Source organism: Rhyacophila brunnea, unplaced genomic scaffold (genome assembly GCF_057557595.1).
Source record: "Rhyacophila brunnea isolate RB1 unplaced genomic scaffold, BYU_Rbru_1.0 scaffold_7, whole genome shotgun sequence".
NCBI lineage: Eukaryota > Metazoa > Arthropoda > Insecta > Trichoptera > Rhyacophilidae > Rhyacophila > Rhyacophila brunnea.
In genome coordinates this window covers 38,574,393-38,597,726 of record NW_028233339.1, presented here as the reverse complement: position 1 = coordinate 38,597,726, position 23,334 = coordinate 38,574,393, and the positions used below count along the sequence as shown (strand labels likewise).

The window sequence follows — 23,334 nt, the reverse complement described above, 5'->3', positions numbered from 1 at the left end:
TGTATTAAATTAAATTCAATATTTATTTATCTGTCTCATCAAAGAGATACTGTGCCGTGAAGTTATGTGACACTATTTATTTGTGCGATTCAAATTCATTCTAATTTTTCCGGATAAGGGTCTGTTGTGTGAATGGTTTTTGTAGCTTATTTCTTTTCAGCAGGCGTTCATGCACATCTCTTATAGAGGGGGTAGTAATTAAAATATTTGCCACAATGTGAACTGTTTATTCGTTTTTTTTTTTTTTAGAATTATTAATAACCATGTCCTTGCTTTTTCGTACAAGGTGGTTGTTAGTAATTTTTGAACAATCACAAACACCCAGGCTTTGAGAAAAACACATTAATGTTTTTGTCATGACCGGGAATCGAACCCAGAACTCTCGGGTGGAAGGCCAGCGCTTTACCCACTGCACCACGAGAGCCGCCATTTCGTTGCAATTAATTTTCGAATAAACGTGTGCTGTGCAGTCACTTTTCGTGTTGTTGTGGCGATCAAAGAGTTCGGTGAGGTCGCGGTTAATATTATTTAATTATTTTTATATACATTTTTCACCTATCGGTTAGTGCTCAGCTCACTCAATGAGAAACGCTGGCGGCGAAAATACGATTGTTTGGTACCTACATACATTTTTAGCATACAAATTTCAAACGAATCTAATTACCAATTGCAAATAAGAACTTTTACGTCAGTGATATTTATTATGTTAAAATGCATTTCTCACCGAAGGCATGGGATACTCAGTGTCAGCATATTATTCAATCGTGATGGGTTCAAAATAATTACAAGATAAAATAACTTTTTATACACGTTTTTAAATTTTCTGTTGAATCATATAAACTTGACTGACTAGCTTAAACGATCAAAAAAAAATTGTACTTGATAGAGATAATACTGAAATGTCATTTTGACATGTCATATTTATTTCCATAGTAATGCACGTATATATTAATAATTTGGTTGCTAGGACCCCAGACCCCTAGCAACCAATAATGGTGTCGAAATAACTTTTCATACAAAACAGAATTAACTGAAAATGAATTCAATTCTAATTAAAGATGACTAAGAGTATTACAAACATGCATTGACATCGTGTTCTGATACATTCTAAAAGTTTCAAATGTCTAGCTAGTCGGGAACTTATTTAAAAATCGTTTGGAAGATTTGTACCGGACAAATAAGAATACGAGCTAACAAAAACGTTGTAAAATAGGCTATCACGATTGAATGTATATCTCACTCCGCTTTTATCTTGATCGTGTAACAGTCACTCGGTATTGCCAAGTCTCGGGCTACAAATCTCACTAGTTTTTATATCTTATATTATTCATTATTGCCTTGTATCTGAGTAAACTGTACTTGCCAATCAGTAAATAAACCACGCAACCCAGACAGCAACCGTTCTTCACTCACTCCTCTATCATTCATCATACTGCACGCTTCATCACCTCAAAAGTTTTTAATAATCCATACCTCCAGATGGGCGGGCGGGAGGGGAATAGTAAACACTACATAGGTACTAAAATACAAAGTAATTTTGCTCAATATTTGTCATCAGTGTCATCACGCATTGAAAGTGGCTGTCTCCAGGTTGAATCTAATACGTCATTTCCCTCGGTTTGCGTACATTGTTTTATTAAAATATGTTACTTTTATCTTTTCTGATTACAATGAATTATGACGGATAATCACTTTCCATGTCATGAAACGATATATTGATCCACTCTTTGACTATATAGGACATGGACCACCTGTCGGTTTGCAGCGCGATATAGATATGAATAGTTTGTATGTACGCGGATGAAATAAAAAAGATTTAATTATTGTAATGTGTGCGGAATCTGCCTTTATACACACGCCTTAAAACTAAATGATGTCATTTCTAGCCGAGGAGTCTGAAGCGGTCCGGTGTATTTCTACACGTCCTCAACATATTATTACATTACGTCAGCGTTTATCAAAGTTTTTGTAAAGCCACCCCTCTAAATGAAAATAAACATCGCTCGCATAAATATTTCAAGTTTGGTACTTACGTCGACACAACACTAACAACACTTTTAAAATAATCGTCATTCTGATTATTAATTATATTAAACAAGACAGCAAATCGCCTCAATATTATTTGCCTCTTCTGTCAAAAAAGTGAAGTTATTTATCACTCGGTAGTGGTGCCATATCTCAAATAATTCCAAGTGTTTCAAAGTGTCAAAATATACCATTTTCATTGGATTTTAGGACGAAAATTTAATAATAAAAAAAAACATCCGGAGCAGTGGAGCACTACAAATTTTCGGTGCTCCGAGTAAAATCCCATTGCTCCAGTGCTCCGTGCTCCTGCTCCGAGCTCCGCTCCAACGCTCTGCTTTCAACGGTAATAGTAAGTTATGTAAAAGACAATAGATGAACAGCCGTCTACAATATTACGTACGAGATTAAACATCTGATATTAGCGAGTATTAATGAAAGTTTTTTAATTAATAATATTATGTCTTGTGCCCCGGCATCACCATAACCGTTTCTAGTGAAGAGCCGCGCTGCGTAGTTTGAGAGGCGTTGATTTACGCTATTTTAGCGTTTGCTGGAGTGTTGGCCAACACGCGAGTTCTCAATCGACTAATTTTTACTATTTGCAATCAAAATATCCCGCCATTTGGTTTGTGGGCGTTGTTTCATATTGTTTCGACCGAAAGCGAGTTCGTATGGGATGTCGATAGGTTTTTATTCAAAGTTAAACGACCAAATTGAAGTTATTCTAAATGGCGTCCGTGCTTTGTTATAATCTACAATTCATTATGAAGTATGTGTAATATTATGAATCCATATCTTAAGATACTATTTCTATTGCTCTTTGTCTCTTCTTCCCTCTGTCTTGTATGTCGTATGTCATCTTTTTGAGCCTTGTCGCTAGCCTTCAGGAAATACCATTCAAGACATTGCTGAGACCTGAATGTTGCTTCAATATTCATGCTAAATGCGGTATTATGACATGTTATTTACTTGGTTTTTATTTTGTACACTTTAAATCCGCCCTGATATAATATATCGTCACCTCAATACTAAAGATCTACCATCGTAAGTTGGCAGCCGGTCGAATTTGAAACTAAAATTGTCTATCGAGGATAAATTTGTTACAAATGCCATTTAATTTTACAACATGTTTCTCGAATTATGGATTGCATAATATTTGTACATTAATCTACTACCAATAAAAAAATATAAATTACCATTTTTTTGTTAGTTATGGTAATATTCTCAATGTCGCTAGTATGCCCTCGCTGAAATGCCAATTTATGATGGTAGATCTATAACGAGAGCGTTGGAGCGGATCTCGGAGCAGGAGCACGGAGCAGTGGAGCAATGGAGCAATGGGGTTTTACCCGGAGCAGGAGCGGAGCTGGAGCACCGAAAATTTGTAGTGCTCCACTGCTCCGGATGTTTTTTCTATTATTAAATTTTAGCCCTATAATCCGATGAAAATATTATATTTGACACTTTGTAACTCTGGAATTATTTTAAACACTGCCGAGTGATAAATAACCTCACTTTTTTGACAGAAGAGGCAGTTAATGAAAGACGATTTGCTGCCGGTTTTGTTAAAAGTACGAATAATAAACCTTGTCTCAATACTACTTATTTTTAAAATTGTTAGCATTTGCATACATATAACAAGTATTAAAACTTTTTACCCGGAGCGGAGTAGACCCTGGAGCGGAGCTGGAGCAAGTATTTGGTCCCGGAGCGGAGCAACTCAAAAAAGGCTCTGCTCGTATCTGTGGTCTGCTCCAACGCTCTGATACTAACACTAGATAACTCTGATTTGGTCATTGTTGGGAAAATGAAATTTAAACGTCACATGTACTTTATATATATACCTAGGCGTATTGTGGATATTTTAAATATATTAAATACAGTAACATGTCTATGCCGCTTCTTATTTTTTTTATAGATATAGTCCACGGAATTGTGAGTCATTGGTATTTGCTAGAAATATTACATATTATCTAGATTCTAGGATTATCTGTTTTCCCCGTTCAATAATTTTCCTTGTGAAATACTGATTGTACCGTTTGCGCAACTAGAAAAAGTATAATATAAATAGCTATTATCTATCTATATCAGTGGTACACAACCTATTTGAAAGAACGACTATTTATGTCGGATCTTAACAGCCTTCTCCACCCTTCGCTACTGGCATTATGTGCATATGTATTTCTATTTATACGATAGAACTTAGTATATAGGAAATTAGAATTTTGACGTATTCAATGAAAAATTTGGTGATAAAGTACTTGTTAATTTGGGCCCACTGGCCTATGTATAAGTATAAAGACTCTAATCTTTATGATTAGCAAATACATGTCATATTGATTTTGTGAATGATATCAATGTTATCGGCTAAAGGATGGGTGAGTTATAATCTACATTCTACAATAATACAGGCTCGACCACTCGTCGCTGCTTGGCAAACCTATTACATTTAATAGCTCGATATGTTTCTAGATTTTAGAGCCCAAACAGATAGGGCAGGGCGATCAGGCGTTCTGCGTTCCGCGTCCCGAATTCAGCGTTCTTTTTAGTGTATTGACTTCATCAAAACTGTGCACACAGCAAGCGATCAGATCGCGGCGGTCAATGAGAACGTATGCGTTCTAGAGTTATATTGTCGCCACTACAAAGAGCTCCGTACTTCTCGGAAATTGCAACATTTTTTGGCCAGTTCAAATTTCAAAATGATACAGCTACCCACCCGTACCAGTAAAGTATACCACAATATTGGAATACGTCGGATTCATCGAACTGTTCTTTGTCTGTATTATCAACCAAAACACAGCGGAGCACTTCAATTACCATCGATGTTTCAGTCAGTGGCAATCACCCAATCACACTTGATGATAATGTTAATACCTACTCATCGTTAACTTAGATAGTAAGTATTAAGGGAATATCATAAAACAATAAAAAATTGCTTTAAAAAAACTCAGTCTTTTGCAGGAATAGCCTTTCTCCAATTGCTATCTTCTTTTTCTGTGTCATATTTAATTAGATTATATAATTTATCGAAGCTTTGTATTAAAGTAAATAAAAATCGTTCTTCACCTTTAAGCAATCGCGGAATAAGAACATTGAATTCCCCTTCTTCTCGCTTTGTGTTAATCGGATGCACCCAGTGCATCTGGTTTGTCTGCGACGCCTTTAGGCTCCACAAAAGCAATGCTTCGTCTTCCGAAGATGAGCTTTATACTGTAGAGCAGGGGTTCCCAACCTTTTTGTACTCTAGAGCACATTCTAAAATATCGGTAGGGTGGCGGGCACCACCTATTTTTAATCGACAAACTCCTTCCATAACTTCTCATTTTCTCATATTGGTTTTCTTATATTCATAATTTATTAATAAATAATAAACAAAAATGTTTCAAAATAATAAAACTATTATTCACATTGCATACACACAGAGAAATGTATTTACAAAACGTAAACAAAGTAAACAAAAAACACAAATACAAAGAAAACATTTTATAAAAAAATAGAATATCAATATATCAATGTGATCTTTGGCATTGCATATCATTGGCCAGTGCCTCATAATTAGGAGAGTATGACGATAATCCTGTTAGCAAACAATCATAAAAATGCTCATCGGTGAGTCGAGATCTATATCTTGATTTTATTAAGTTCATGTTTGAAAACAATGATTCTCATAAATATGTCGAACCGAAAAATGATTCAATTTTATATGCCGCTTTTTTCAAAAATGGGAACTTTTCTCTGTCCACTGTATTCCAAAAGTCCTCTGATATTAAGGATTTAAGCAAAATATCATTCTTAAGCTCCAAAATTTCTAACTCTAGTTGTTCTGTCTTACCTTGAACAAAATCTGCAATACATGCGGCCATTTCCATTACATTTATTTGGCAGATAAAAGGATTGATACAGAAGGAAACAATTGGCTCGATATCTGTAAACTGCAAAAATCTCTCTTCAAATTGTTTATTTAACACTTGAAGATGCTTAATAAATAATGACCCGTTTAATTCATTGTTACCTAGCATTTTATTCATATGTGGGAAATGCACGAGAGAATTGATCTGCAGATGTGATATCAACAAATCCAATTTAGCTTTAAATGACTTTACAGAGCTTATCATTTCAGCTATGTTTTTGTCTTTCCCCTGCAACTCCAAATTTATAGAATTCAATTTTTCCATGATGTCTGTGAGAAATCCCAAATCTATCAGCCATCGAGAGTCAGCTAGTTCATCATAATTTTCCTTTTTATCGTTTATAAATGTTTTTATTTCTTCAATTAAACTCACAAATCTTGTAAGAACCTTTCCTTTACTGAGCCAACGTACTTCAGTATGCAGAATAAGATCATGTTTTTTTATCTTCAGTATCTTCTAACAGGGCCTTGAAAAGTCGGTGTTGCAAAGGAGCTGCTCGAATAGAATTGATTATGTTTGTAACTATTTTCATAACGTGTTCAAATGGCAATATTTTACAATACAGAGCTTCTGGTGGATAATACAGTGGTAGAACATAAAGTTTGAAAATGATTCATCCTTCTTGCAGAGGGCAATAAATCCTTTGTTTTTACGTACCATTGCTGGTGCCCCATCGGTGGTTATCGCAGACAGCTTGTGCAAAAGCATATTTATTGACTTGGCGTATGTTCTGAATGTATTATAAATATCCTCACCCCTTGTCTGTCCTTTCATAGGTAATATTTGCAACATATCCTCTTTTACTGTGAAGTTACTAAATAGCATTCTCACCATAACTGCGGTGTCTGATATATCTGTTAACTCGTCAAATTGTAGCGAGAACCAGTCACATATTTCCAAGGCAGTCTTTAACTGAGTTTGTATGTCTGTTAAAATTGCATGTATTCTTCTTGTGACGGTGTTATTTGACAACTGTAAGTATTGTATTGCTGAGACAATCTCACGTTTGTTAGAAAATCCATCAAACAAACAATCGGCACCAGTCAAAAATAGTTTTTTAAACAACTAATCAATGAAAGGTTTCTTCATTTTTGCGAGCATGTGAGAAATTTTGAAAGAAGCAATGGTGGCCTTTTTAGAATTTTCCATTTGTCTAGTGAAAACAGTCTGTTGTGCAGTTAGACTTGATTTTAGTTGACATATTTTTTTCATTCTTACTTCAGATTTACACATCAAAAGTGGCATGAATTGTCTGAAAGTGTCGTTCAACATTATGTTTTTTTGGCACTGCAATACTACTATCACACAACAAACAGACGCATTTATTTTTCACATTAAAGAAACAATATGATTCCTCCCAGTCAGTGTTAAAATTATAGGTTCGTTGTTTTTTACTCGGTCCACTTATTTTAGAACTACTATATAGAAGGAATATCAAAACTCCTAATTCGTGTTTCGTCAGGCAAAGATGTCTCCTAGCTAACTGTCGCGACCCGAACGGGGTAACAATCGCAATGACAATGACAACAACGCGGTTCCAGGCGGGGAATGCTATTTGCACATCACTCCTTGTACACGCCGAAAACCCGAACTGAGCCGATGATCGCCGAAGCAATCGAGTCGGTACGAGCACGTTCTGTCACGTGCTTCGGCGTTCATCGGCTCAGTTTGTGGCGTTCGTTCACTTCGGGTTTTCTGCGTGTGTCAGACTAGCGTGAAAATTCTGTCTCTGTCGAATAGTGGCGGACACATACGAATCGATCCGCGGGCGCCATGGTGCCCGCGGGCACGGGGTTGGGAACCCCTGCTGTAGAGCGACATGTTACACGTTCAACTTTGTTTAAAAATGGAACGCATGTTTATTGACCGCCACCTGTGTGTCGGAACTCGTATTGAACGCTACCGGTCGACCGTCGGTTGAACGCAGAACGCTTGACCGCTCTCTGTCTGCTCGTTGCCCTATACTTATTGGCTGTAGAATATAATGTGGAAAGCGTTTAATTTTTTGTAATTTTTTATGCAACGAATGATACAATTATCTCAAGCAGGAAGAAAGTATCAATTGCCAAAAAACAAAGTGTCAGCTGTAGCCTGTGGACCTCACGCAAAGTGACAATCTCCAACGCACGACTGAATCGAGCAGGTTTGTGTCATGCCCACTTTCTTCATTCGGAAGCCTACTTTTGACAGTTTTTGAAGTGTTTTGCGCACTTTGATTTAGGTACTGCAGTGGTAGGCAACGCGGACGATTCTCGCGCATTATAGACATTATATTACATCCAAACCCCAATTTTAGTAATTGTTTTTGAAAGGTACCTACCTACATTTTAAAGCAATATATCAGAAGTAATTAATGCAGGTTAAATTTACATGACTAAATAAACATACATATTACATATTTTTCATTTTTGTGAGGTTATATGATTTATTAAGATAATAATTATCATTTGTGGTTAATGGACAATATTACAATTACTTAATAGTAAATATATTTAGTTTAGTTTGTGGTGAGGACTGTTTTATTATTATGTTCCTCCGTGTATTTGTGTATGTGGTAAGCAGCTTTCCAAATTACCTGTATTTTAATAAGGAGGAATAAGAGTTCATAATTACAGATTCACATTCTTATGTAGGTATTTGAAATATTTTGATAACGTAGGTATGCATTTTGATTTTGACTTGGGTATATATTTTGACCTACAAACCCTGTGCAGAATGGGGTTGCCATTTGGTAGCTTGAAATTTATTTTTTTCCAATGTTATACGTAAATCGAGTGAATCTTTGTCAACAGAAAGAACATGGTTGTTGAAGAATCGGTGGCGCGTGAATTTCCAGACTCGTTTCTGTGTCAATGGTATCACTCTTGGGAGCATGGGAAAACCGTACAGTCCAGTTACACAACATAATGTTATATGTTACATTTTACCCGAATCAAGTGTGATATTTCCATATGATTAAGACATAAGCAAAACTTTAAACTTCGTTTGTCTATAATAACAGAAAAATTCTAATTTTAAATTGGGTGTTCCAGCTAAACGTTGGTTCACCCAATGTTGAAATTTGAACTTTTTTTGTGCGTTCGTTTGTGCACGCACATTAAGGAGGTTATTCGAATTTCAATTTGGGTGACCCAGCTAAATGCTGGATACTTCTGACACTACACTTGGGTTTTCTTAAAATGTTTAATTGTAATTACACTTGTGCGTCGGTAGTGAACGTTGGTGCACGATTCTTTTTTGCTTTTTCACCTATATTCAGCGCGCTATTTGAATTTTAGTTCTCTCCGTCACTTCATATTGGGATATGCGCATTAAAATAATACTGGCACAGTTTCGAGGGGTTTTTGGTTAACTTATAAGTTTTTTTTATATTATATTAATAGCGAATAGTGTACTTTTGAGAATTTCAAAGAGTGACCTTTGTACATTTCAAAAAATGAGTGAAACTTTTTATATTGAGAAGGTTAACATCAAACAGTCACTCTCCATTTTTTTACATGCACAACAGCAACTTTCTGCAATGTTCGAATTAAACCGAGTAATGTTAATATTTTTAATTTAAACAATGGTTGAAGTAGCTCAGTACACTCTCTTAGTAGATATATTATCTCCTATATATTATTATCCTACAGCTGTGCCCGTTTTTGCGAGCGATTGTGTGACTTATTCGTCATGTCCAATAGGTTTAAATGAAAAATTCAGTAGAGAAACGTTCTTTATTCAAGTATAAAAGTATGGAATTTGATAAATTTCGTTGCGTTTTAGGGGTTTTTAGGGTTATTTTGACTGTTTTACAATAGATTTTCGATCGGCACGTGACTTTTTTTACAACACATATTAATTAGGGAATTTATTTTTTCGATGTGTTTGCAACACTGAAAATATTATATTTCAAAATGGCGGCTACTCCGTCAATCGTAATGACAATATGATAAATAATGCCTTTGTATTAGAAACAAAAGATGTTTATTTAGGTTTTGGTGACTTTTAGAAACGGATACTACTCTCAATCAAGTGATTTGGCGAATTGTTTATGTTTTAGTGAATTTTTAATCCGGATATTATTCTCAATCAAGCGATTTGGTGCGATCTTAATTAACATAATATTACCCTTTCAGTAGAGGTTAAATAAAACTACCTAATACATGTGTACCTATATTATATTAAAACACTATACTTATCCTAATAATACATTCAATCGTTTGAAGTTGTTATTATAATATTAGATTCATATTACCGGCGAAGTATACCATGTCACATCAATCTGACAGCTGCTGTATGTTTATGATGTGTCACCGTCACCATTCTAATTTAAGTTGTGAAGCAAATACCTATTGTGTATCTACTGTTGATGAAGTTATACGCCAGGTAAGTGCATATGCTCCTGGTTTAAAACATCATTCTGGTTTTCTGGTCATTATGACATTATTTTAATGCAACACTTGACGTATATTATTTACGGTCACATTCATAACTGATATTATATTTTTAGACCGTGAAAAACAATATATGTATTTGTCAGGTCCACGACATTATAAGCCGACATGTTAGCCACTCAGTCATTGTGGGTTTCAAAAACCTGAATCAATCCAAACCTTCATCAAACTGTTCAAGCAAAGTAATTCCATTCCTTTCGTTCACAAATTATGTTATCAAATTTGTGATAATATTTACCTAGGTACCTATTCAATTCATTATTATTATCACCATCATCCTCGATCAATCTACTGTTAGATGAAGTTCTCTCCAACCTAATTCTATTTATCTGGTAATATAGTAATTACGGTGAGTACGTAGATATGTATATATTAATGTATAACGATGGTATTTGAATTTAAATTGTAATGGATTTAATATATAACATATTTTGTGATAGGTACGTTGTCTTGACTTTGACTTGAATTATTAAGTTATTTAAAATAATAATATTATGCACTATTCTGCTCACGTTTTTCAATTATGGTTGATAGTACCGATCAGTGTTACATTTTTCAAACTGTTTGAAATTGGACCCACTGAAGTAAATTTATTTATTATAAGTATTGAGGTCAATTATTCTCTTTCCCCAATTATGAAATGTGGTGATAAAACTAACTATTTTCACTCTCCAGGTTAGGTTTGGTTTGGTCTAAAAAGAAAGTTGTAAAATCTCATGTCCACCTCTGCGGCACATTTACTACAGATTTTTTTATGTTTACGATAAATGGATGTTAGCCACTCGGTTAACCTATTATGTCCATACTGGTACAGTTCGGTTATGAGGAATACAGCGAAAAACACATTTTGAAAATAGCTGAGATACTGGATTATTTGTTAGGTTAACCTAACCAAACCTAACATATCGGCTATTTTCAAAATGTGTTTTCCGCTGAATACCTCATAACAGAACTGTACCGCAGAATCTTATTAATTGCATTTTTCGACATTTATCCGACTGTCATTTATTTTATCAGCTTCACAATAATTCACAATAACAAACATAGACTAAAATATTTTTATTCGAACTTTTATATTCAAAGACAACGTAAACATAATTATTTTTAGGGAGGTAAATTATTAAAAATGACATTTACTATAGGTAATTATTACACAACGTATATAATATTATTTCATTTTATATTGTAAATATTTTATTACATAATATAAGTAAAATGCATGCGTGCGTATAAGCAAATAAAATAGTGAATTATGTTAATTTCATACCCTAATCACACTATGAGTCGTCTACGTCGTATTATCCATTATTTCCATTCGCGTGGTTATATAGAAGAATTAATATGTATCACTATGCTTATTCGCATTCCACTACTGGATGAAGGTTTTATCAATAATCCTATTGGTCATATGAACTGCTATATCTATTAAAATTGGTGATATTAAAATTTACCTACCCATTTATATCGTCATTATTATCATGAACCAGGATCAATCCACTGCTCGATGAAGGCCTCTCAAAACTAATTCCATTCCTGTTTCATATATACATTGCTGCATTTATCAAATATTTCAATATAATATATTCATTTCATCGTTATCATCATTAGACCAGGTCAATCCACTGCTGGATGAAGGCTTCTCTAAGCCGATTCTACTCTTTTTGGTCCTATGAATAATCGCTATATAATATACATAATCTACCTATTTATAATGCCATTATCATAATCAGTTTATATCAATACACTGCTGGACGAATTCTTTTCCAACCTAATAATTACTTCCTCTCAGATCTATATGTTTCTTCTTTTATCAACATTTGTTTCGATATGAACGTCCCGCAGCGTGAAACATATTATCGCTAAAATTTTAATTCAAATTTTATTTTTTTTAAATATTATTCTATGGCTGCAAGCATTTTTTTAGACAATGAAACAAAACAACTTAATAGTTTAAATTTATTTTTTATATGGCTAACCTTCTTCTATTACATTATATTCAATCGCAATCAAATTGTCAGGTATTATGCTAGGTCTAGCAGCCTGGGATGGTATCAGATGACATCCTGAAGGCCAAAATCCATAATAGACTATACATATGACGCTAAATTTATATCGACAGTAACGACTTGCAAATTGTAAAAGTAACAAATCAGCGACATGCCAAACGGCGCCGTCTCTGCATACTTCACAATTTTATTAAAATCCAATATCATTTCATTAGGACGCCAAGCTGTCTGCAAGACCTAGCGAGACAGACTGGCGAGAGCCAGCTGGCTCAGCTAGTTATAATCAAACTTACAATGTTACTAAAATCCCCTCAAAACTGTATGCACATTTCTCAGTGTGTAGGTAGGTGATGGAAGTCGTTCTTTTGCTTCTCATATAATTTGAAATAATTACAAGATAAAAAGAACTTTTTATATATAACGTTTTTAAATTTTCTGTTGAATCTCATATAAACTTGACTTGACTAACTTATTTATTATTAACATGTCATATTGATTTCCATAGTAACGCACGTATATATTAATAATTTGGTTGCTAGGACCTAGGACCCCAGAAATGTGTCGCTACATTTCAAAATCAGCCAAGTCCACCTTTAGGTATTTTTGACTTTTTTGTGAATTGCTGAAGAACTACTGCTTTCTAACATTTCTGCATTATCAAAATGTGGAATTTATTAATTTTAAATATTCTATACTCGAAATAATATAAACTTTCACCATTGTGACTGTGTATTTTGAGAAAACAAAAAGCTGTCTTTCTCCTATTCATCTATACTTGGCTGATTTTGAAATCTAGCTACACAAATGGTGTCGAAATAACTTTTTATACAGAACAGAATTAACTGAAAATGAATTCAAATCTACTTAAAAATGGCTAAAAGTATTTAAAAAATGCATTGGCATCGTGTTCTGATATATTCTAAAAGTTTCAAATGTCTAGCTAGTCGGGAAGCTAGTTAAAAATCGATTGCAAGATTTGTACCGGACAAAGAACCACCGGAGAAATAAGAATGCGAGTTAAGAAAAACGTTGTAATATACAAAAAAACTCCCGGTGTGGAAGATACAGAGTAAAATTTTCTTATTAAAGAAATCCGTGTTTTGTTGACTTGACGTTTGAAATTTAAATATAACCGGTCATTTATGCAGTTTTTCCAATGTTAAAATGCGCATTCGATTACAATAATATTTCCTTTTCCTAATCTACTTACTGACTACGATTTGCAAGGATGTTTTTAAATATGATATCTGCATCGTGCTAGAACGGTGTAACATAGGTTTGTTTTAATTATTTTATTTATAATAACTAGATGCGACGTCGCAAACAGGTTTTAGTGCGGTGTGCATACATATTTACACCTCATTTGTTAGCCACCAGCTCTGACAACCGTGTCAGCAATGGTATATCACTGAAAAGTTGTAAGTAGCTATACGCTATAATATTATAGTATACTAGTTTAAAAGGCGTAAGTACGAATGATATTATATTATGTACTCTTTATTGTTATAAAATCTCCGTAACAAAAGATTAACGTTTTGTATTCAAGGACAAGCGACTTCGCATCTGCGTCTTTTCTTTCTTCGCATTGTAATAGGATTGTTAATGGTTGGATAAGGTGATCAGTAGTGATTTTGAACCTTTTTTGGTTGGTTGACACACTTTAAAGTCCAGGTGATGGATTAAAAAAATGGCCGTGCTAAGTGCATCCGTAAGCAGACTCAAAATGCCGTTCTTTACTGATTTACTCTCAAATCTAAATTTATTAACTACATACCTATTACAATTTCTGTGTTGCTTGCTATCCAACAGTTATACCTATGCATAGATAATCTACTACAAACAGATAGGTATTAACACCGCCGTTTCACATTTTACAAGTTTTAATTTAGGTATTTTATACTGATTTGAGTTTTGTACTATTCCATTTGAGTGTTTTTTTGGGACCCGGGTTTCGCCTTTCGGCATCTACAGCCACTGTGCGCACTCACTCGCCAATGGAAAATACACACAGACAACGATTGAAACTAATTCTAGTTTGTATAGCAATTTAATACAATAAAAGAAGGTATAGTCTTACTACCTAAGTAAAGAATGACGTATAAAAACATTTTTTTAATATTTCGATTATTTAAAGTGTTTGTAAAATCCGTATAATTTATATAAAAACATTCTGTATGTAAGCACACTTGAAACTTACGTTACTTGCAATCTTTGTAGTTATCCAACACACTAAAATAATGTAGTAAATGAATTGACCTACAATTGAAGACATGTGTATAAAAATATGCTTATGCAAAAACAAAAAAAATCGGGATAGATGAAAAACACTAAGCGAAATAAATCAGAGAGTTGGAGCGGACCCTTTTTGAGTTGCTCCGCTCCGGGACCTAATACTTGCTCCAGCTCCGCTCCGGGTAAAAAGTTTTAATATGCATTATATTATAAGATATGTAGCGAAATAAATCAGAGGGTTGGAGCGGACCCTTTTTCAGTTGCTCTGCTCGGGGACCTAATACTTGCTCCAGCTCCGCTCCGAGTAAAAAGTTTTAATATGTATTATATTATAAGATATTATGTAAGTATACAAATGTTCAAAAATTAAATAAAAGAAGTAGGTTTAAATAAGGTCTATTATTCGTCCTTTTCATTATTAATTATATTAAAGAATTATTTAACAAAATTGTCGACTGTAGATCGTAAATTATCTGCCTCTTCTGTCAAAAAAATGAGGTTATTTATCTCTCGATAGTGATCTATTTCCGTATTTCATATAATTCCAGTGTTGCAAAGAGTCTAATATAATATTTTATTGGATTTCAGGACGAAAATTTTAATAAAAAAAACTTCCGGAGCAGTGGAGCACTACAAATTTTCGGTGCACCGGGTAAAATCCCATTGCTCCACTGCTCCGTACACCTGCTCCGAGCTCCGCTCCAACACACGCTCTGGAATAAATAAGAATAGTTTCAATGTTTTATCGGTATATTTTGAAAGATAAGCACTACATATCTTATCTTAAAAGTTATATTTTAAGATAGTGAATGTATTATATAGATACCTTTTATACGTCTTCAAATATCGCCACATGATGTATTTATCTCCCCACATGGGATATAAAAAAATGCCAAATATTGGTGTCAAAAGTTTTGACGGCCCTACGTGCATTTATGAGTTCTCACTAAAGTAGGTAACCATAATTGAATGTCAATATTATTGTAATTAATCTTTCATGCGAACGAAAACTGCTAAATTGCCAGAGGGAAGCCTTGACATTTCGAAAAGGGGTTGCCTTTGTTATTTTATAGTGTTTATTAGCAGGTCAATGTCTTCCTAATCGTCGGAGGTGATACTAGTACACGAAAACGGGTAACATATTACTCGAAACTCAGATCACACACACATGGGCAGATCTCAGATTTCTTACACTCGAGATTCACTCTACCGCGTGTAAAAAAAACGGTTAAATACAGTTGGTACGTTCTACAAACCTAACGGTTGGGATTTTACCACGTTTTTATTAGCTCGTATTCTTGTTTGTCCGGTACAATTTTTTTCTTGTTTGTCCAAGATGTTTAACTAACTTCCCGACTAGCTAGACATTTGAAACTTTTAGAATATATCAGAACACAACGATAATGCATTCTTTTAATACTTTTGGCCATCTTTAAGCAGAATTGAATTCATTTTCAGTTAATTCTGTTTTGTATGTTTCGGAAAAAAATCGTGAAAAGTAATTTTTACTACTCACTATTATTAGTTGCTAAGTGGGTCCTAGCAACTAAATTATTAATATATACGTGCGTTACTATGGAAATCAATATGAAATGTCAAAATGACATTTCAGTATTCTATATTTATTAATTGTCATTGATTAATACATAGAATTGTCAAGTTTATATGATTCAACAGAAAATTTAAAAACGTGCTATATAAGAAGTTATTTTTGTCTTGTAATTATTTAATTCCTTTATTTATATTCATTGTTCATCATTTCACAAAAAAAATATTTCGATCTGTACGTTTTGACAGGTTTGGTTTGCATGTACCCTAACGAATATGCATAAGAGATAAACTGCCAATAATATGTTGTTTAAAACATAGCAAAATAGTAAAGTTATGTTACCATTATTTTTTCATTGATTGATTTTTATACTAGGATTGTGCACATGTTTGGCACTTTTTGGTAAAGCAACCGCCTTATCCGATAACTAGAGTAAATAAACTAGATAAAGCAGGCGTAATCTGTTAATTATGCTTAGACGCGATTTTGACTAAAAAAATGTTTTTTCACTTCACCTACACACGTTTTTACACACGTAGACCGGTAAAATGTGAGAAATATTTCGAGGACCGTTAACGCAGAAAGACTATTGTTAATACAGTATTATATATCAGTGGATACCAGAAAACCTGGATTGGAATGAGGCTATAAAGAAAATGGGCCAAAGTATGTGGATAGATTTTCACCATAGGGCATCATTAGAAAAGGGGAAATGGAGTACGTCTATTCTACCATCACCACGAGAGGTGCCTTGGTTTGTAGTCTCCTTTGACGACGAATGAGCTTAAGTTAATACTGAGGCTAAGAACAGGGCACACAATGGGCAAAAGATTTGATGTCCTCGTGGGAAGAAGCGAATCGCAACTCTGCGATGTATGTCATGTTTTAGAGGACATTGTACATATAGCACTACAATGCCCTAAATATGAACTTCACAGAGTACACCTGCGAATTGCGGATATCTATGAGAATGTCGACGAATTGAAGGATGTCCTGGCGGTGGGTAAGACGGAAGAGCTATGAAAAATTGTAAAGTTTTTTAACAGAATAGGAGTGAGGACCTGATCGACGGATCCCCTTCTAGAAGAGAAGAGGCGATATGTCAGCGAGTCGCAGTCAAAGCCAAAGCCTCGGTAAAATCAAAAAAAAAACAGTATTATGTTTATTAGTTTTTAAAACTTATATTATAACAGATATGATAATCATTAATGACAGTCAGTCTGATGGCGAATGGTGGATAATAACCGTGTCGTGGAGAGACCAAGCTCTGCATTGACATCAATTCGGTTTCTCTGTTTACTGTCTAAAAAGTCTTCTCAGATATTACATACCTATTCGAAAATATGGGCGATACCTTAGACTATAGATACATCTAGACGCCACCCGTTGCATTGCTAAATGAAGCTGCGTGCCTTGCGTTTGGTTTGTGAGCGAGCGAACGCATTCGTCTAAAAATGTTCGAGACCATAGACCATTTCGCTAGTGCTCGCCCAAAGTACTCGCACTAGACGCTCAGAATTAAAATATAATTTTCTATTTTTTTACGTTATATAGTATTTTTAAGCGGTCAAAATGCAACCATTAGATAAAGATATCTATAAGTTAAGTTATTTTAAAGAAACACTAGGTCACTGATATTATAATATATAATAAAATACAAATAAATTATCACGAACATGTATCAACTTACTTATGAAACGTAATACCATCTTCTTGCTTATCAGTACGGCTACCACATTTTAAGACAACACACAGAACCATCTTTTCTACTTAATCAACCAAAAATATTTACCACTGACTTTATGTTTAACACAAAAAATATCAATTTTAGCAACACGAGCTCGCAAGTTGTCGACGCTATGTGAAGCGTTTCGCCCCGATTTAATGGCGATACGTTTGGAAACTGGCTTGTAGCTAGTAGACCTTTTATCTTACTCAAGCACGTGTCGCAGAGATTGTAAGGGTGCCGAATACTTTCTCACTCGCACTCATGCATCGTTTTTGTTCTGGCCTTGGGCGATACTTAATTTGACCATGAAACTAACAATGTGTGTATTGTATGTCTGAATACCAAGGTCATGGCCTCCACAAGGGGGGGGGGGGGCTGACAGGGCTCTAGCCTGGGGACCCGGGCTCAGAAGGGCCCCGTCGTGGCGAGTCGCCAGATAATTGAGATAAACACATATCACAAATTTGCTTTAATGGTAAAAAAATCGATTATTTTACAATGGGTACACAACACTATTCTACACAGGCCTTCAATCGAATGTTCAAATAGGTACAATCTCAAATAATGGGAGGCGTCGGGTAATTTCTTTTTATAAAACTTCGTGGTCACAGAATAAACTGACATATTTTTTGGTGAGTACATAATAATACCTAATGTAATATTTTTCCATCTTCCAGTGTTTTGTAAATATGTATTTATTTTTCTATCGCTGTGAACTTATTATTTTTTTATTAGTGATAAAAATGTGAAAGTCTGCACTGGTGTATTATACAGCGAAAGCCGATTGCGATTATTAGGAGCGAAAGTTTTTTCGCGTCAAGATGACCGAGTCTTGTTTTTCTATTATTACAATAATATGTCGAGCCATCAATCCAGCTTCGTGCCATGTTTTAGGTATCGCCGAACCGCAGCACAGCTTTTGACTAGGCTGCTGTAATTATTATCCAAAATTAGTAATTAACGATTTTATATTATTAATATACTTTACTCGATTCAATTAATTGACAATTATAAAATCAGGTATTAACATAACTTATCGGTGTGGCGTCTGAAACAAGTGTCCACTATTCACTAGATGCATAATATACCTACCTATTATATGTTGAATACTGGATAGAGATTTATTGTGCTTGCGATATGTTTCCACGGACAAGGGCCAAACAAGCTGAGAATATCTAGGGATAATTATTATAATCTGAATAGGGGTACAGCAGATGTTCCACAAAAACATCATAAACTGAGGATTTTATGATGTGAACATTATCATTCATATTACTACACATTGTTGGAATATAGCTAGTTCACAATAAATCCTCATCTAGTTCGAATCGGTACGTAATCAAAAGGTACCCCTTATTTACTTATATAAACACATCCCTTGCTATAACTATTTAACAATATGACGTAATACTGTGAGAATTCGGTCAGTCATAAATTTATTTATTGACTCATGTCTTATATCTAATAATATTTATAACAGTATGTAGGTAGAGTAAGGAATTATTTTAGAACATCAGAAAGTATATTTAAAAAAAAAATACCATTTCCGATCCTAAAAAGATCATAAATATCACAGAACGGAGGTTGAATTCAACATTTTTTTTTGTTTTTACGAGAAATGGAAGATAGCCACTTGCCTAACTTTATATGTACATTCTGGGTCATACATTTCAAAACATGTGATTTTTTCGCCAGACCCGGAATCCGAACCCGGGATCCACTACATTACAGGCCGACATGTTATACGCACGGCCATTGTGGGCGTAATAACATATTTTTGACATACATTGTAATTGTAATTACGTGCAATTATTTACATGTAACATTTTCTCCACACTCGAGAATCGTACCGTCTTAAAACCATAACCAGAAGGTAACGTACCTCCCATTATTGTTAATAATATTAATATGTTCCCTGGTACTCATTTTTGAAGGCATAATTTAAAAGCTTAGCAGAGAATAGCGTATACATACATGTATGGGGAGCGTTTATTATGGTTGATAAAACAAAATCCCATTTGTATTGAGAAATAATACATTCTTTTTTCTTTTAATAGAATATACAATTCTTTCTTCAAATTCGTAGCTGGGGAGAGATTGACTATTTACTATTATTTATTCATGTGAAAAGTGAATGGCACATTATTGATTTGTGTCAACAGCCATTATTATTGGGAATAAATAATGCAGTAGCAGTCTTGTAGTTTAATAATTTATTAATTCCTATTATTTTTCTTATAGGTAATTTAATGAGTTTGGCTATGTACGTACAACGTAAAAGTGCGGCCACACCGAAAACAAGTCGCGCGACAACTCGTTAAATTTTACGATTAGCATGATAATTATCGTAAAATTTCTTAAGCAATTATGATAATAATCGTAAAATTTAACGAGTTGTCGCGCGACTTGTTGCCGGTGTGGACCAGGCATAACGTTTATATACGTATATGCGTTTAAATCCCACGTGGCCTGGCCCATCGACTACCTACAATAATTTGATTATCGTCATTCTTCGTCAGATCATATTATTATCAGCTTGACTTTTTCGGCTGCTTTTAAACGCAAACGACAGACAAGACCTTTAATGTAGGTACGCCTGACTAATAATAATATCTATTAATGCAATATTTATGTGAAATTTGGGATATGTTAAGTGCTGAAAAAAGATATTTGCATATCAATTGAAACTACGAGCGGTTATCAATTTAAATAAATATCGACTATGTATGCTATTTAAAATAAACAGTTTCACACCCACTATTTATTGTAGCTATATTAGGTAGGTATATATTACATATGGAAGTAGATTGTAGATGACTGTCTTGTACTAAAGCAGGTCGGTATTAGTATATTTTATATTGTATCATTTATATAAAATTAAATTAAAGATTGTGATTTTGCAGTAGGAAGATTATTCAATATTTTGAAACAAAATGATTTGTGTCGGCTGACACGATAATATGAATGTTTTGACATTTTTAGATGTGTTAATTTTGTTAATTTCTGGTCCGCCCCCTCCAGAAATGGATAAACTAATTACACTGATCTTTCACAGTATACAGTAGTAAAAAAAATCGACAATATTAATAAAGCAATTGTTGCCAATTCTTTGAATTGACTTGGTCAACGTATAACTTCGACCAAAATTTTTCAACCGTGGTCATAGAAGACCGTGGTATTATTAAAATGGTTTAAGTAAGTACTTGGTCATGACTCATTTCCAATAACGCATATTTAACGTCAGCCCAGTTAATTAAATTAAATACTGAAAATGATGTTAATCTCGTTTGCAGTCCTATGAAATTTTCATTTGTCATCATCTGAAAAGGCGAAGTTACGAAAGAAAGTTTTAAAAAAAATCTATTCTTTGAACCTTTTATCAAGTTCCAGATTTAGAGATAAAAGACACTCTTATTATTTTATTAAACTTTAATTTTGAATTAAAACCTGTGTTCGTAATTTTATCTATGAAATCGCTAAAAGAAGAAAAAATAGAAAACTTGGCATTTTTCACTTCTGACAAGAGACTTTTCACTGTGTTTTTTAATTTGTCTATGTCTATGATGAACACGGTTTCTATTATTGTTAAGTTACTTATATAAAGTTGTTTATTTATCGAACTAATACGCGGCAAAGATCCTTTAGGAATAAAATTGACCCTTTTATAATCACTTTAAAGCTTTTCACTTAAATCTTTATGGTTTACGCCCAAAGAAATTTAAGACAAGTCATGTGTATTCAACCAATATCATACATTTTTGAAATATTATTTTGTAAAGCGCTGGTGGCCGCACCAAAATCCTGTGGTGGCTTTAATATTCCGATGCGGCATATCTAAAAGTCAAAACAGAGCGGACGACACAAACAGACACTAACGATCCTGATAATTATAACCGTTAAGCCGCACGCATTTTATAACCACTTGCTGATGCAACAGTTCGTAATAACTACAAGCCAGGTTGTTTGTCGCTAGACTCGGAAATGTGGAGTGTTTGGGTATGGGAAATACACCTGAAAAAGTGTGGTATTTCGAGGTTGAAATAAAAATAATTCAAAATTATATTTTATAATAATGTAATAACTCAGAATAAGATACATTGGACACACTGTTGTCAGATAAAAATATTCACAATAAACAATAATAAAAAATGTATTGTTTTAATTGTCTATTTATTATCTGTGGTTGTTTATTATTATTCATTATTATACTAAATGCGCACAGTGTGTAGTGTCATATAGGCGTCATCGCATAATAATATTATTAATACATACCTACACCTATTTTTAATAGTGAGTTTTTTTTAATTTATGCACTATACGGTATGAGTGTTTCCTGTCCCATTGTTGTTGAATAATAATGGCCGCAACTCTATGATGGTAGGTTTTAATGCCCGTTATAATAGTGCATTGCGTCATGCAGGCATGCCGGTAGGTTGGTGTTCACTCCTGCTTTGGAAGCTCGACGAGGAAATCACGCGGCGTGACCGGCTGTCCAATAGACTGGTCTGCAGGAACCGTCTTGGCAGGCTGACTGGAAATGCGTCGGCGATTTTGTGCGTTACAATTTCATCAAGTATCAGTGTAATTTAAAAATATTTTCTAGAATGGTAACTGTTTTGCGATATCCGTTTCCGGCGTCTACAAATTCGATATTAAATTTGAATAATAATTTGACAATTATTATTATTACTAATAATAGACACTTGGCACTAGGATACCTATGCTTAGTATTTACCTATGTAAATCCAAGTTATGCACTAATATGGGAATGCATTTAATCTAATGCATATATGCTAGAACAATCAGAATATTTGTTTATAAAAAATCCACAAAAATATGTGTGTCAATTAAATGTCATTTGTAGCTCCCTTTCAATCCACTAAAAATGAATAATATACGTGAGAGCATGTGAGGTTGGTGGTGTGGCGTGATATGCATGAGGTGATAGTAGTGTGGTTATGATACTTTTGAGTAATATTGCCAACTGACACTATTCGTTTTCGCTTTAAAATGGGGATGGGAACATCATCTGTCTGTTAACATCATCTGTCTGTTAACAGTGATAACATTTTAAATAAGTACCAATTAAAAAAACGATATTGCACAGTTTTTGCTTGTGAGTGAGCTCACATGACGTGATCATAATGTGTTTCTAGCATTAGTAACGTAACGTTCCATAATAATTCCCATTCCAAGTTTCATACTAAACACGTAAATCCATGTATTTGTATTAGGATGACTATGCGTAGGGTCCTAAATATTGGCATATTGTTATTGTTTGGCTCTCCTTGGGAATAGCCGCAGTTTCAGTTATTTTTTATGGAGTTCATAGTGGCTACCAAATCTTTGAATGTGCCAATAATAAATCAGACCCAGCAGAGGATATACCAGGGGTTCTTAACCTATACGTCGTGACTCAAAATTGGGTCGCTTCGCAAAT

At 34.2% G+C, this 23,334-nt stretch overlaps 1 protein-coding gene across 2 annotated transcripts in view; it reads left to right on the top strand.

The window, feature by feature from the left end:
- The window catches only part of LOC147064828 (leukocyte surface antigen CD53-like), a 76,899-nt gene that overhangs the window by 37,111 nt on the left and 16,454 nt on the right, over positions 1–23,334 (top strand). The gene's annotated exons all lie outside the window — the stretch shown is intronic.